The sequence below is a fragment of the Protopterus annectens genome, chromosome 1.part1, assembly GCF_019279795.1.
Source record: "Protopterus annectens isolate FY-2018-M chromosome 1.part1, PAN1.0, whole genome shotgun sequence".
Taxonomy (NCBI): Eukaryota; Metazoa; Chordata; order Ceratodontiformes; family Protopteridae; genus Protopterus; species Protopterus annectens.
In genome coordinates, this window is record NC_056726.1 from 949,171,335 (window position 1) to 949,189,000 (window position 17,666).

Genomic DNA, 17,666 nt, shown 5'->3' on the forward strand with positions numbered 1-17,666 from the left:
GACATTCTATCTTAATGTTGCTCTCAACTATCTTTGACTAAGAAGTACTGCTTCAGTTTAGAATCTACGAAATACAAATGTGCATTTTCTGACTACATTTTAAAAGTACATCACTCTCTTGACACCTTCACCTTTAGTAAAGAAAACTGGTTTTGTTCTATAAGGTGCTTTGTTGGGTACGTAGTGAATTACTGTACCTCACAGATATTGCTGTTAACTAAATACAAAATCAGTAGACATTTTTTCATTCTTTATTCCCACACTGAATTCCAGAAGAGTAGGTCACTGAACCTTTAGCTACATTAGATTCACACTATCATTACAATTTTTACTGACAAGGTTGCTAGAAGCTTGTTTTCCCTCTGTAAAGTGACAGACAGTTCATTTTACTTAATTACTGTCAGAAGGTGAAACATGAACTCTACATACATCATTCTTTCACCTTCACAGAAAACAGTTGCTTCGGCATAAATTAATGTTCACTCTTCAAAGGTTATTCCTTATCCATGTAGGTATATACACAACATTTTAATTCTGTGGATGTTTTGAAGATCAGCTAATCATATACATTTGGTGAAATGATCAATGTAAAGAAGCCATAATTACTACACTATGTACTGACATGAACTTTCTTGTTACAGTATTACATGGGCACTTGTATGGAATACTATAGATAATGTACCTTGAGTTTGTCTGTCACTAGTACTCTGTAGCAGCATAACCTCATAATCTACACTCTGTAATACCAAAATCTGACACCCAAGGACTAATTATGGGTAACCATTTGAAATGTCAGATCCCACTACAGTGTGTCCCGAAACACGGACACTGAATGGACAGAAGAACAGACTTACATATACTAAGCCCACAATGCCATTTCCCAGAATGCTTCCTTTTCTCTGAAGCATGTTGATCTTGGAGTTGGTATATATAAGTTTGGGGGGGGGGCTTGCTTCCCATATCAGGGAGTGCAGGGGAGGCTTGCCCCTGCAAAAAGATGTTTTAAGGAGAAGAGTGTTTTTTGAGATTCACTCTTCTCCAGGTTTTCTGTCTTTTTTTCAGCTTTTCGGCACTAAACATTTCCAGTGCTGACATTTCAATATGGGACCCTAATTATTACGTTATAAGCAGAGAATACTAAAGTCAAGAATGGAAAATAGTGGCACGGCAGATAAAAATGTTATATGCAAAATTGTTTTATCCATAAATACCTACTGAAAAGAAAAGAAGTGACTTATATTAGCCCTTATCTGCTACCTGCTGCAGACAGTCTATCTCTCCGGGAATCCCCGTTTACAAGACCTGTCCATCTAAGGACACAGAGTCCTACAGAACAATATTTCTGGTAACCCCACTTTTTAAATTACGTGAGGAAACAGTCACAACTGAAATGTGCTCTTGTATTTTCAGCTATGGGCTTATATGTGACCATCAGCAAAGACTCCACAAAGGCTATAGCACTAGTAACTTTCACGCATGTCATTTATAACCATATACACACAGGGAACTTGGGTATCCTCAATTCAGTTCCTCATCAAAGACATCTTGTAAAATGTGGACTCTGGACTAAATCCAACAACCCTTGGATGACTTAAGAGTTAAAATGTACCTTTAACCACACTATATCCTGACCAGGAGCACTTTGTGTCATCAAATGTAATTTTCTACTAATGCAAAAAGAGCAAGTGCTATTCACCGAAATTACTTTCACCGACAGTAAAGTTTGCTTTTGTCTCCAATGCTGTTCACAGGTTCATAGGAAGTTACTAGGCTAGCGGCCCTAAAGCCTTTATAAGCCTAGCCATGTTAATCCCAAGTATCCCCATGTGTTCTTTTTTGGGTAGTTCACAAAACGAATTTATGAACAGAGTGGGTCTGTGATCAACTCTGTCTACCCCTGTCCATGAGGGACATGGGTCCCACTCCAGGGGGGAATTTGCAGTCTCCCAAACAATTATCTAGGTTGCATTTGAATTATCTACCTCAAAGTTAATATATAAGTTTGTGGAGGGTGTCCCCCCCACCTGGGGTGTAGAGGGGGCTAGCCCCCCTGCAAAAACAAAATTGTTGAGTTGTTCATCAAAGGTAGTTTCGTTGAATGGTTTTCATTTTTTTTCCATTCAACAAAATTACTTTCAGTGAGTCGACATGAATCCATTTCGAACTCAATCTGCTATGTATGACATGACCCATGTTTGTGTCCCAAAGTCTCTATTTTTCTCTGTCATTATAAAAATATTGTTTTGGCTAATTGGGAAGAAAGATATGCTCTTAAATCTAACTTCCATTCTTGTTGGAGCCTATATAAGAGGTTTCTGGATGATATAGTCATTTTTTGGATAGGGGGAAGAGAAATTAGAAGAATTCATACAATATATTAATGAAACTACTGACTTCCTTAGATTTACTTATAATGTTTCTGAAAATGTTTTGCAATTTTTAGATATAGAAATATATAAAAGTGAAGGTACATTTGCATCTAAAGTATATAGAAAATCAACTTTTTGTTATTCTTATTTACACTACAACAGTGCACATCCCTAAAAAGAAGAATTTACGAACATACCTATGATATAATAAAAAAGAAAGAAACTAATGCGTTGTATAAACATACGAAGGTATGTGAGGAAAGTAAATTCTATTTCTTTGTAGTAGAACATATAAAGATTAATATTAGGGGGGGACCATGGGAAGACACCATAGGATATAAGGAATTATGGTGGCAAGTTACACTAGAAACAAACAAATTCCCAGGATTAAATGAATATATATCATTATACCATGACCCCCTATTAATATTCCAAAACGTGCACGCTGATTGGCCAGCGTGCACGTTGTAAATCGACTTATACTAATGGAAAAAGGTCCGGTCGCCCAGACTTTTTCCATTAGTATAAGTCAAAACACTGTCTCGCTATGTTAAAAGAGTTTAACAAAGCGACACAGGTTTAAAAAAAGCAACGGAGATCTCTGTTGCTTTTTTTAAAGCTGTCTCGCTATGTTAAACTCCTTTAACATAGCAACACAGTGTGTAAAAGGCAACGGAGATCTTGCTTTCTCCGTTGCTTTTTTTTAAACCTGTTTTATGTTAAATGGGTTTAACATAGCGAGACAGCTTTAAAATAAGCAACGGAGATCTCCGTTGCTTATTTTAAAGCTGTCTCGCTATGTTAAACCCATTTAACATAGCGAGACAGGTTTAAAAAAAAAGCAATGGAGAAAGCAAGATCTCCGTTGCTTTTTACTGTTTCGCTATGTTAAATGGGTTTAACATAGTGAGACAGCTTTAAAATAAGCAACGGACATCTCCATCACTTTTAAGAGTTTATTCACCCCACACTCAACTATACATTTGCACCGAGGTTTTATGCTACCTGTGAAACACAAAATTTGATATATCTTGCTACCTGTGACATATGCCCAGCTTTTTATGTAGGGTTAACCAAGAGACAACTTAAGAAAAGGGTGTATAATCATATATATGATATTCGACAGAAGAAGGATCAAAATGCTTTAGCCAAGCATATCATAGCTTTTCAAGATCATACCTTCAGTTTTAGAGTCCTTCAGATAGTGGTAAAGAGTGAGAGGGGAGGGGGCCATGTGAATACTCTAGAGAAGGTCGAACTGGAGTGGATTTTCAAATTAAGAGCACATATGCCTCCTGGCCTGCATCTATATGTTTCACTTAAACCTATATTAAGATCTAGAAAGTGAATATTTTAGTCATGTCCATGGTTCAGATGAAATCGTTATTTATACAAGTGCATAATTAGTATTTGTAAATATTTATGGATGTTTATACATATAAAATTGTTTAATTATTTATTATTTATTATACTATGTATTTTAATAGATTGTATATTAGAATATTGTTGTCTCATTAAAGTTTAGCATATTAGATTCTATTTTATATTCACTTTACTATATTTTATTAAGCTAAAAATGTGTTTTACATATTAAATGCAGGGGTTGATTGACATTGATTGATTTTAAATGCAATTTAGATAGGAAGAGTATTAATGACTCTTTATACCTCATTATTTTTTCATAATTGTTTATATTTTCTACAAGTATTAGTAGATATTAGAGTATTAAATAGGTAATAGAAGTTATTTCTATCTTTAAGTAGACTCATACAGGCTATGTCTCATGTCATGGATCAGCTGCTTTCATAGGCTGTATATTTTAGCCTATATTTTAGCTTATATTTTTCCTTATGTTTTATGTGTTGTTTTATTGTTTGCATATATCTTTAAAGCAGTAACAGAGCGCTAGTTAAATTGATAAATTGATAAATTGATTAATTAGTTTTATTATAGTTGTATTTAAATGGACAGATTTCATTCTAAAATTGATCTGAAGAAGCGTACGTTGCAGTACGCGAAAGCGCTTATCTTGTACTCCATTCTTAAATAAATCGTTTTGGTTGGAAATAATGGTTTATGATTTTTGAATGAATACTCTACTTGCTTCGTGGTGAGTCCCACAGTGTTTGTCTACAGACAATCCATCATCAGTGCAAATTATCAACTAGCACTGATAAATGCTTCTTTCTGTGTTGTCCTTCTCATCCAAATACTTACTTAGAGGGGGTACGCCTCAGTGCCTTCACTCCCTCTGACAAACTTTTCAGAAAGCTTTTAGAAGTAGCAGCCAAAACATACCCAAGGATTTAGAAAGAACCCCACTGCTGATGGTAAGAGCTGTGTCCAAAAGGGACTATTTCTACGATGCGGGGAAATGCATTTCATAGACATGTTAGCCACAATTAGTAAAGACCTCATTATTACATAGTATGAATGTCTCTGAGTTGCCCTTAACTGCCACAAGTGCAAATCAGCCCTTTCCTGTGACTGTTCCTACTGGCAGTCCATTCATTGCTTTGGCACAGGTCCCCCAGTCACTCTCCCACAAACATATGCAACATTCAAACACACACACACACACACACACACACACACACACACACACACACACACACACACACACACACACACACACACAAAACAAAATATTTCTTACCTGTCCCTAAGTTGTCAGAATATCCCTGATGGTTTTTCTTATTTTTGTCCCTGCCCTCATAAATCACAAATCTTTACAGTCAGTCAGTGATGACAAACATTAGAGCTTCATTCTTCTAATAGTTTAAAAATTCTCAGTGGTGTTGTCTAGCATTCCACCCTGCTTTGTCTCATAGCCTACCCCCACATGGACAAACCTCTATTGCTCTCAACTATCCCCAATTTTGCAGACCTCTCCTCCTGCTGTTGCCTGTAATACATGCCCAGTCACCCATAACACAGAGACACCTGCAATAAATGAATAGGGATAAACATTAGTTTCATTTAATTTAGATGGTTAATCATCCTGCTGCCTGTGCCAAGGGTGTAGAGTCTGAAGCCCCCTCCATTTTACTTTAACATTATTTTCATACCTCTCAACCTCTCATCACAAAAAATACGGACAAAGCCAGAAATAATGGGGGAGCAAAGGCCCAAAAATAGGGACAGATTTTAAATGTTGCCCTTATAAACTTAGAACATTGCTAGAATAACAGGTTTTGAATTACTATGTATTTTATGAAGGACTTGAAGTCTGAAGCTCAAATGTCTGTCATTATTTAGTATTATTTAGTTATTTCAATCCTCAGTGATTTGCCAGAAAGCCACAAATATAATAAGGAACAGACCAAAAATAAGAGGCAAAATCTGGACAGTTTAGAGGTATGATATTTTTTCAAAGACTTAGTAATATGTAAGGACTATCCCTGCTGTCTAGTGATGGCACAGAAACTTAGCTCTCTGCAAAAAAAAAAAAAAGCTGTGAGTAAGTACCAAGGGAACAGGATTTAACTTTTGTAAGTACCTTTCCAGCATGCTATATAGAGTATCCCTGGTGTCAAATGCTTCCCCTACTTCACATCTTTTGTGCTGGAAAACTTTGTCCATTTACTTTTTTAAGTGCCTTTAAGGCATGATATTAAAAGTTATCCATAGTGCAGCAGTAGCATTGTTGCCTCACAGCAAGAGGTTCTCCCGTTCGATTCTCGGCTGGAGTGTGGGGAGTGCTTTCTGTGTGGAGTCTGCATGTCCTCCCCACGGTTGGGCATTCGAAAGACATGCGTAAATGGGTGTGCCTTTGTTGAAGGTTGAACATCGAGCTGGTACCTCGGCTTTCGTGAAAATCTACTGCCAATCATTAGCAGACCGGAGTTCCGCTGTGGTGACCCCTAACCATGAAAAGCCGAAAGACAACAACAACATTAAAAGTTATCCATAGTGTCTAGTGTTCCCCTCACTGGTGCAAGATCTGCTTATTAGTCTGGGGAGTGTGGAGGTATGACAGGTCCCTTCCCAACACATTCACATACATTAACACATTCATTCATACACATACCCATACAGCACACACACACACACACACACACACACACACACACACACACACACACACACACACACACACACACACACACACACACACACACACACACACACACACACACACACACACACCTACCCTACGTATCCCCGAACTAACACTCCCACCTGTGACTTTCCAAGCAGACACACACACACACACACACACACACACACACACACACACACACACATGCCGACACACACACACACACACACACACACACCTACCTTACATATCCCATAACTAACCCTCCCACCTGTCACTTTCCAAGCAGCCAAACACACATACACACACACACACACACACACACACACACACACACACACACACACATGAATACTCTCACCTTATGCCACTCATACCTGTATGTGCACTTAAATAAGCAGCTACACAAATGAACATGCACAATACTACCTGTCTGCTAATCTCCCTGTACTTACCTGTAACACAATCAAGTGAACACAAGCTTTTGCCTTTTTTATTAACACTAGCAGTTGATGTGACTTACACAACCAAGTAATTATCTGAATTACTTGACTGCATTAAATGCCTTACCACAGGCATTTCAGGCAAACTAACATCAGCCTACAGGAATGTCTTAATAGCATTTGCAGTAATTCTGCATTCAGCTCACTGCAGAGCTGCACCTTGTCATGGTGCAGTAATGCTGCAGTCAGCTCACTGCAGAGCTGCACCTCATCATGGTGCAGTAATGCTGCAGTCAGCTCACTGCAGAGCTGCACCTCGTCATGGTTCGGTAATGCTGCAGTCAGCTCACTGCAGAGTTGCACCTCGTCATGGTGCAGTAATGCTGCAGTCAGCTCACTGCAGAGCTACACCTCGTCATGGTGCAGTAATGCTGCAGTAAGCTTACTGCAGAGCTGCACCTCGTCATGATGCAGTAAAGCTGCAGTCAGCTCACTGCAGAGCTGCACTTCGTCATGGTGCAGTAATGCTGCAGTCAGCTCACTGCAGAACTGCTCCTCGCCATGGTACAGTACCATGGTAGGGCTGTCTCTGAATTGGAAAAGGTTACCCCAAAGTGTACACCAGGCTTGCGTCTCACAGTAACCTTTCTGAATTCAGCCGTTTAGTTGACACACACTAGTTTCCTTTTAGGTTGCACGTTTATCTTCACTCACGCAAAGAAACTTTTCAAAAATAGTTTACATATTACTGCAACCAGTACAGTAGTCTACATACAACACTACTTTACTTCAAGCCATCTATATTTTTGTATCGTTTCCATGATCTTAGTCTTGAATCATATCCTGAAATGCGGTTTATATCTTACAGGCTGGGCCACGAAACTTCCCCCCTATATGAGACTGTTTGGAATAAACAGCTGAGAGGTCTAATACATATGCAGTACAATTAACCTCAATATGTCCATTAACAAAAGTAAATTACATGCCAAGTTCATCACCCATCTCCATCAACTTTGAAATAAACTCTCATTTCTCTTAAAGCAGTCCCTTGTCACCTCTAAAAGGGAACTCAAACAAATACGATGGTCTATGTAAATATGAACATGTGATGACTGTGGTCACACTTGTCAAAGGCCATTAGACCATAAGACTGGTACTAATCTATAAATATATTTACAAATTGCTGTCTGTTGCAGGGGTGTGATGCCCTCATCACATATATATCTCTGGTTACCTACTCCATGTTAAATTCACTTGCCTATACTATTTTTCATATTATTGCAAACAGTACCATGCACAGCCATATTTTCTTCTACAACTCTTTGTTTTTTTATCCAAATTACTAGGACAGTGAGGAGTTCTTGACTCGACTCCAATGAAGTTTAACAGCTGATAACTATCACATTATTTTTACAAGAAAATGAAGGTCTAAAAAACACTGTTGTCCAAAACAACCAAGAAAAAGTACAAATGAACAGTGAAGGCACTGATACCCCTGACAATAAAGATTTCCTTCCAATTGTTGTTCCAACACAGTTTATTCAGGTTTACGTGCTTTCATCTACTGCACGTGGACTTCTTCAGAATCACAAAATACAAAATTGAACACTTTTTTATAGTGTCACCCCTCCCATCAATTAAAACCAAAACCAGCTCAATCACTTTCTTCCTACCAAAATTAAACAATCAAAAGTTAAGGGAAGAATGTTTTCCAAAGTAGGTCATAAATTCAATGTATCGCTTAGCAATAAAAAACACTTTTTTGTATGTGTGTAAAAACAGGATAAAACATTACAATTATATGTTACAAATGGTCACTAAAAAATTAACATTCACTCCTCTAATAGGGGTTTAATAGATTTATAATCATTCAATTCTGGTGGGAAGAAAGTGATTGAACTGGTTTTAGTTTTAATTGATGGGAGGGGCAACACTATCAAAGAGTGTAAAGTTTTGTATTTTGTGATTCTGAAGAAGTCCATGTGTAGTGGATGAAAGCACTTAATCCTGAATAAACTGTGTTGGAACAACAACTGGAATTTGGATTAGATACTATATATATTTACTGAATCCAGACCAGCTACTGTTAAATGATGACTCCTGTCTACATCCCCTAAAGTGTCCTCACTTCTCTTGTCCTAGATGAAGAGTATCTATCAGGTTCCACCTTTCAAGGAGTCATTAGGCTAACCCAGGAAAAGACTGCATCCATGATCATAAGGATGGCAGTGTGAGCGACTCAGACAGAAAGCATGGCATCTGGGCGGTACCTGGAAACAATGAAGAAAGCTTGGTGAAGCAAGAGATAGAATGAAATATAACATAGGTCAGCAAAATAAAAATCAGAAATAAACAAACAATAAACAAATACCAACTTTTAGAGCAAGGTTGTTAAAGGTCTTTCCAAGTTACTGAGTTTTATCAATACTCTGAAAAGATCTTAAAGACAAAATTATCCAAATCTGACTTTGACAATAGGGGTATTGAGAACACATATGCCAGATAAAATAACATCAGTAGTATCTGTGATGCTACCAGGACAGCTAGATGGAATTTTGTAAATAATTCTATGTCATTTGTGAATATTGCTATGATTTATACAGAACTGTATGTTATGTACTGTGCTTCAAGAATGTAACCACAGCATACCCAGCTGGAACATAGCAAATTAACTTACAAAACTTCAAGAAAATAAGTTGAAATTAAGAGCTTTATGATGTGCTATAAAAGTTAGTTAACGCAGCAAGAAGACAGGATGTCTAGATCTACATGTTTTTCTATTGTCTTGGACAGCAGTATTTACTATGTTTAAAATGTAGTGTTTTATTGCTCTGTGGCTTTATAGCAGCTGCACATATGAGAAATATGTACTTCTCACACAGAGATGTTAAAAATTCTGTTAGTATCTGTTAGCCTGGGAACTGAAGGCAGGTGACAAAGAGTGATGTCATCCAAGCTGACCCAGCAGTAATCTTTGATAGTAATTTAAGAACTCTCTCAGAAAAAGACTGTGCATTTTGTATCTTGTCTTGGACCTGGATACGTCCATTCAGCACATCTGCATTTGCCTTGCTCTGTAAGTAAGTTATTTAGGGCATAGTATCTCTTAGATACAGATAGGAATATAGTAAATATTAGTTTAGATGTTTTCTGCATTTATTTGAGACTGTCCTGCAAAGTTGTTTTAAAATATTTCCTGTGATTCTGAACTCTGTAGTTACTATGTTGATTGAATATTGTCTTGTTCTTGTATTATTTATTATGAAATATATTTAAACCTATCTTTGTGGCTGATATTTGTGTGACATATTTAAGCTCTTAGGGTACTTGCATATGTATTTGGTGACACTGTACAGGCCACTCCTAAATAGCCTTGGTCTTGGTCACACTTACCATTTGGATAATAGTAACATCACACAGTTTGATTGGTCACCCTTTGTAAGGGCCTTAAGTAGCTGATAAAGAGGGGTTGGTGGCAGTGATAACTACCTTATAGTCTGGGAAGAAGGGGGCATAGCTAGTAAACCTGTGGCAGCCTTCCCCAGGAGTGTCTGTGTGCTTGTATATAAATCAAATCTCAAAGTGTGTGTGTGTCAGCTACACTGGTTGGACAGAGAGAGTGCTGAAATTCTTGGCTTGACCCCTCAGATGAGATCTTAACTCTATAGCTGAGCCAGTGGGAAGTCTTATTGAGGATCTGGAGAAAGAGGGAGAACCCAGACTGACTGTGATCTCTGTGTGCTCCTAAGGGAAATTTTACTGTGTGTGTACTTGTCATCCTCCCATTGTGTATGCCCCTCACTGTTGCTCATGGTGAGAATTGAGGCACCTTGGTTACTGGGCCAGTGCAGGGACATCACAGTATAATCTGTCAAAATGCTTAGATACATATACACTTCCCAACAGAAGACCCAAGGGTTCATCACTCCATCAGTTCTGCCTAGATGTTGTAAACTGCACTTTGCAGCTGCTTCTCCTCAATCTCCTTCTCATTGCACAATGTCTCATACCCTCTCAAAACAAGTGTCACTTTTGAACTTATCACTTAGTGTTGTAATTCTACCACCTCTTGTATGCAGTAATATCTCCTCCTGTCTATACCAAATTGGGTCTCTTTTAGTTGGAGGTAATGGCATCTTCTTCCTACTGTTTTTCCTTCTTTCCTAATTCTGTTCTTTCAAATTCTGCCCTCAGAACCTTGTGGTGTCATATCATGTCCCCTCTTTCATTCCTAGTTTTCAGAAATTATAACCCCAGCATGCTGAGTCTTGTCTCTTATAATAATATAATTTATATTTATAATGTGTGTGTGTGTGTGTGTGTGTGTGTGTGTGTGTGTGTGTGTGTGTGTGTGTGTGTGTGTGTGTGTGTGTGTGTGTGTGTGTGTTTATATATGTACACAATGTACTAACATTTTTAGCATCCCTGATGAATACCGAAAGCGCCACAAATGTTTAGTGCAGAACATCATTTACAGGCTTACATAATATTTAAACAAAGAGTTGTTTCCATTAGATTTTATTGGCTTAACTGTTACTATTACACAATGAATAAAAAGGGCAGGACATCAGTTACAAGTTTACATCATATTTAAATGAGGAGTATTCTCCTGTAGATTTGATTGATGTAACCATTACTGTTACACAGTGAATCAAAACCAAGGGACAGGTACCATCTTAATGTAACATTTGATTGAAATAAAGGCTCTGGCCCTTTACACACCCATGCAGCTTGCTTGATTACCTGCCACTGACACTCACATACACTTGGAAATAAAAAAAAACTGTTTTCAACACTGCTAATTCAGAACCACTAAGTAGCACCTGGATCTTATCAATAAAGTCTTCTTGAACTGAAGTATGTCTGCTGAGTTTTATTGGATGGAGAGTGTCTTCCTGATGTCATCTGAACATCTGTCTTCGGAGTGCCTGACGTGTGACCAACCGCACGCTGCCTGTTTATTTTGCTCATACCTGAACTGAGAATTAAGGTTTCATTTGTTTGTTTTGCCTATACCTGAACTGAGACTTAAGGAGCGCATTTCACCTAATTACTTGAGTGCATGCATATGGTGATTTTGCTTGTAGCATTTTTCTGGTGCCTTTGCTGTGCTTTTTAGCAAATCAAATATTTTGAAACATGATTTGCACAAGGTATCTACACAGGGGTACTTGTTTTCAATTGAGTCAAAATGGACATTGACTTTTGGAACCCATGCTTTGGCTCTTTCTCCTATTTTCACGATCTGGACACTAGAATTTGGTACGGCAAGTTACCCCTAGGTAGACATTGTAAATACAAACATTCTGGACACCCACTAGGGGGACTAACATCCTTCACCTTGTCCTCACAAATATCCTCACAAACATTGAAGAATGTTGCCCCCACTCACCCAGTGAATTTTTCCTCATGGGCCTATATTAGAACATTGAAGTTTCAAAACTTTCAATGTTCTAATATCAAACCCTATTCAGCAAAATCTGAAAACATTGAACATACAGAACAGCGAATTTTTTCCTAGGGAAAAAATTCGCTGTCCCAAAACACATACACACAACACAAGCACACCAAACAAACAGCAATCCACACACATACACCTAAAATCTTACACCTAACCCTACACTAAACTATACACACACCACTATCTATACATTCACCTTTACCCAAACCCTAACCCTAAGGTCCATCACCATCGCACTCTCACCTCACCCATGCCCTAACCCTAACTCACCTACCCCACCCAAACCCTCACGTCCACACAATCGCACACTTACCTGACCCACACCCTAACCCTAACCCTAACTCACCTAACCCTCCCTAACCCTCATGTCCACACAATCGCACACATACCTAACCCGTGCCCTAACCCTAACTCACCTAACCCGCCCAAACCTTCACGTCCACACAATCGCACACATACCTAGCCTACACTCTAACCCTAGCTACCCTAACCTGCACTCAATCACACACTTACCTGAACCCGACCCGTAACTTTCCACCACAGCGCTGAAAATACCGAAGCAACAGAAACAGACAACCAAATTCGTTCCCTAGGAAAAAATTTGGTTTTCTGTTGCTTCGATATTTTCAGCTTTCGCTGAATAGGGTTCGATATTAGAACATTCAAAGTTTTGAAACTTTGATGTTCTAATATAGACCCTGTCCTTACACTGGTCAGGTTAGACCAGACCATAAAACTGTTTCCTTTGAAATAAAAATAAAACTCAGTACCCCACCTAGCCCAGGAACTTTTAGGAATTATTCTGTCAAACTTCCTACTATTAAATGACACCCCGGCAAAATGTCAAGCCCCCAAACCATGAGAACACATCTCTTTATGTGGAATTGTTCACAAAAAAAGCCTGTGCAATCATGCTAATGGCTACATAGAGACAGCTGTACCTACCTTTAACAAGCACAGAACAAACTCAAAAAAGTCATCCTAGTAGAATTATTTTATGTCTTTATTTTATTTGTATTTGTTAACCAGAATAGAGTACTGATCTCTGCGGTCCTTTTGCAGACTCAGCCTGAGAGTGATTTCTAGTTAAGTGGCTTGGTCAGAGTCACATAGTTAGGCAATGGAGGCTGAGAGAATCAAACTCTGGACCACTGGAAGACAGGAAATAACTGGTTAACAGCTCCTTAATCCTCTGTGCTAACTGGCAAACATGAATACCAACATCAATAGGTTGTATAACAAAAGGAAGAAAATCATGGCAAAAATTTGGAAGTACAATGCCCAGCAAGGTAAAAACTCTCTCATCAATTTAAAAACAAGCAACTCAAGGGGCCAATCAAGTCTACCAATGCAAAATTTGAGTAAAAATAGCCTCCCAGGCCAAGGACAATAACAAGGTATTTTCAGGTATGTCCACAACCTCAAAAGCAATACACAGCACTGTGCTAAACTAATTGTAATTGCAGCCAACTGTACTGAGCCTAAAGATATAGCAAATCTACTGGCAGAGAAATTTAGCTCCAATTTTGTTCCACTTCCACCCAGACACCCCTTAGGAAATACTCTCAACCATAACTCTGCCAACTATCATTAGGTAAAAAAGAACACCCACACCAAAGATGGCAAACCACAAAGAAAAACAATAAAACCATCACAAAACACTTCAAAGAGCCACTGAAATAGCATATAAACCTGTTAATCAACAATTTCATCTAGAATACCTCATTAGCATAATTTATTTAACAATGTATTTTAAAAGTTATTAAAAGTTTATTGATTGATTAATTGGTTAATTAAAGTGCATTGGCTGATTATTCTGATAAAGTCTTCTAGATGAAAGCAGTGATCAAAAGGTTTATACCCTATTTCAGTGACTCCTTGAAGTGCTTTTTGGTGGTTTTATTGTTCAACTATCATTAGGTAATAGGTCTTCAATACACTCTCCAAGGCCATGACAATTGCATCAACTGGCCATGGTAATATCCCAGGATGTATCCTTAATAGCATGAAACATTACCTATCAGGACCACAAGAATCACTATTTAACTGTAGCCTTCAGACAGGGCTATATGATAAGTGAATGGAGGACTGCAACTGTCATCCCTCTGCATGAGCACAGGCCATCTATGGACCAGGTAACTACACATCCATAAGTCTGAATAGTATCATATGCAAAGCCATGGAAGGAATTATCATGGAAATGATAAAGAATGGCATAAGAAACCTTCAGACACTGGATCCAAAACAGTCTGGTTTCAGCAATGGCAAATCATGTGTACTCAGCCTGGTAGATTTTTTTGAGAAGGTCACAAAAACAATGGATGAACAGACAAAATGGTACATGCTGTCTACCTTGACCTGGCCAAAGCATTCAGCACAATAATCCAATCAGGCATTGCAGACAAACTCACAAAATTAAACCCCTATGCCATTTGCTGGATAACCGGCTAGCTCCCAGATAAGACCCAAGACGTTACTATAGGTAAGTCTGCTTCCAGAACAAGATCAGTCATTAACAGAATGCCTCAAGGCTCTGTGCTGGATCCACTCCTTTTTGGCATCTACTTCTCTGAAGTCAAGACCAGTGTCAGTGGCATTTGGCTAACAAAATTTGCAGATGATTGCAAACAAGGCACAGTCATAGAATCCCCCAATGACACAAATACCCTCCAAGAAGGCCTGACCCAGACTAATAACTGGTGCCAAAGCCACGATCTAAAGCTCAATGCCAAGAAATGCATAGTATAGTATCCTTTAGAAAGAAAGCGATTCCAGGAAACTACCACATTCATAATACACCCAAAGAGTAAATCCAGTGGTCAGGGATTTGGGAACACATATATACAGTAATGTGCTCTTTGGCTATCACGTGCCTGTGGTAATAAGCAATCATTCTATGTTGTGCAACTTATAAGCAAGGGTATGGCATGTAGGTTCAGGGATGTCATTGTTCCCCTGTACTAACCCCGTATCGGACCAATAATTGAGCACAATGCCGACTTCCGTATGTACCTGACCTGCCATATGCAACAACTGGACAATCCACAGAGGTTCATCACAAAAAGAATACAGGGCATAAACAACATGTCTTACTTGGACTGTCATAAAGCCCTATCCTTGTACTTGGTCTCTTGCAGACTGCTAAGAGGCAATCTATGCCTGGCCTACAGAGCATCTTCTGATCCTGCTCTGTGAACCTTACACATACACAAAACAAATACCATAAGAATTATCAGATCTAGGGACCTAGAATTCATCTGCAACATAAATAGGATGGACCTGCTAGAGTGACAGGTATGTTTCTTAGATACTACCCCTTCTCTGGAATAGACTTCCTATCCATGTGAAACAGACTTCTTCCCTAACCCATTTCAAGCAAACTTTGGACCAGTGGATGGTAAAAAAATGGAAATTTACCCCTGGTCTGGCACCTATGGCTCTAGTAGACAGATGCAGCCCATAAATGCTTGACCACACATGTCCAAGCATACATATATCCCTTTAAATAATGCTAGGGTATCAAAACTTGTCAGATACATTTGGGAAGCATGGCTAGGTTAAACTTGATTCACATATGATTGTTAAACAATTGCAAATGTTTTTCTATAAAAATTTGCATGTAACTTACTCTATATTTATGTAAAAAGTAATAATTAATTTCTTTGCCCAACTGCGAGAGGAGCTCCAGTAGTCAGAGAAGTGGGAAAAAAGATAATAATGGTACATTTGCAGTACTAAGGGGCTACTGGCAAGGGAAGGGGATTGCGATGGCATGTATTTATACTCAACCTAAAACTACTACAATACAGCTTAAGAAAATTTTGTGAGAAATAATCAGCCGGTAACATTACTTATAGTTGGGGACTAGAATTTGATTTGCAACAGTGAGGATGTATCTGGGGAGTTAGAACAGAAAATATAACAAAAGAATGTAGATTTTTTGAAGAAATTTATGAAAATATTTGGTACGGAAGATGTTAATTCTGTAGTAGGAGTTCAGAGAGAATTTACATATTATTCCCAAGTTACAAAAACTGGGCTAGGCTAGACAGAAGTTATATTTCACAGAAACACGTGAATTTAACTGAAAGTTTTAAAATGTATCCAATAACTATTTCATATCATGTGCCAATAACAACTAAAAGAAAAATGGGACGGTGCTTCCCCACCTATCTGTTAAATAGAGAGGGATTTAAGGAATGGGTAGTGGAAATTATTTGAAAGTTATTAGGGAAGACAACAAATTCTTCTGAAAATATAGCTATGGGCTCGGATAAAATTTAAGTGGTGTTTAAAAATTGAGGTGGAAGTAAAAGAAAAACAAATATGGTCAGGAAGTAACAAGAATTATTTAGAGGGACTGACAAAGGTTAAGTATTGTACAATAGGAGGAATCTCACAGAACAAGAAGAGGAGCAATTACAGAGTGCTAAAGAGAAAATAAGGGACAACCTCAATAATATGCTTGAGTTGAGAAAGCATCCGGTTAAGCAACCTTTTTTTATAACAACCCCAGAGCAACAAAAGCTTTCAGCATAATAGCACAGGCAACAGAAAATAGGGTTGTTACCAAGCTTAGGGAGCCTATAACAGGGAAAATAACCTGTGATCTTGTAGAGATATTAAAAATATTTTGGAAATTTTATGAAAATTAATATAAAGCAGAGAAATGTGGAAATCAAGAAAAAATACAAATGGAAAAGTTTATCAAAAAATTCAATATGCCAAGGATAGAGGTAAATGAGGCTCAATTACTAACAGTTAAGATAGGAGGAAATAAGTTTAAAATGGTGATGTATAATGAATTTACAGGGACGTTTTCAGGAAAACATGATATTCCAGTGGAAGTTTGGAAGCTAGGAGGGAAGAAAGTGATAAAGATCTGGAAGATTTTGTTTAACAGTATTTTAAAAGGAGGAGAAGCACCAACATCCCGGAAAAAAGCTGTGGTGACTGTAATACCTAAAGATGGTAAAGACCCATCAGGCCCATTTCAATTATGTCTATAATTTGCTAAATGAATGACAAAGGTGATGCCAAAATTGATAGATATGGATCAATGTAGTTTTGTGGTGGGGAGGCAAAAAATTGACAACATTAATAGAACAATGATGATCTAGAAAGAAGGAGGATATAAGAAAATACTAGTGCTATTGAATGGTCTTCATGCAGAGAAAGCATTCTACAGAGTAAGCTGGGGTTTTATCAGTAGGGCAATGGAATCCTTTGCATTCCATATTAAAATTATAAGGTTGAATAGGAGGATATATGAGGGATTAGAGGTGAAATTAAAATGGGGTGTTCCTCTCTGATAAGTTCTGTTTAAGTGAAGGAACAAGGCAGGGGCCTCC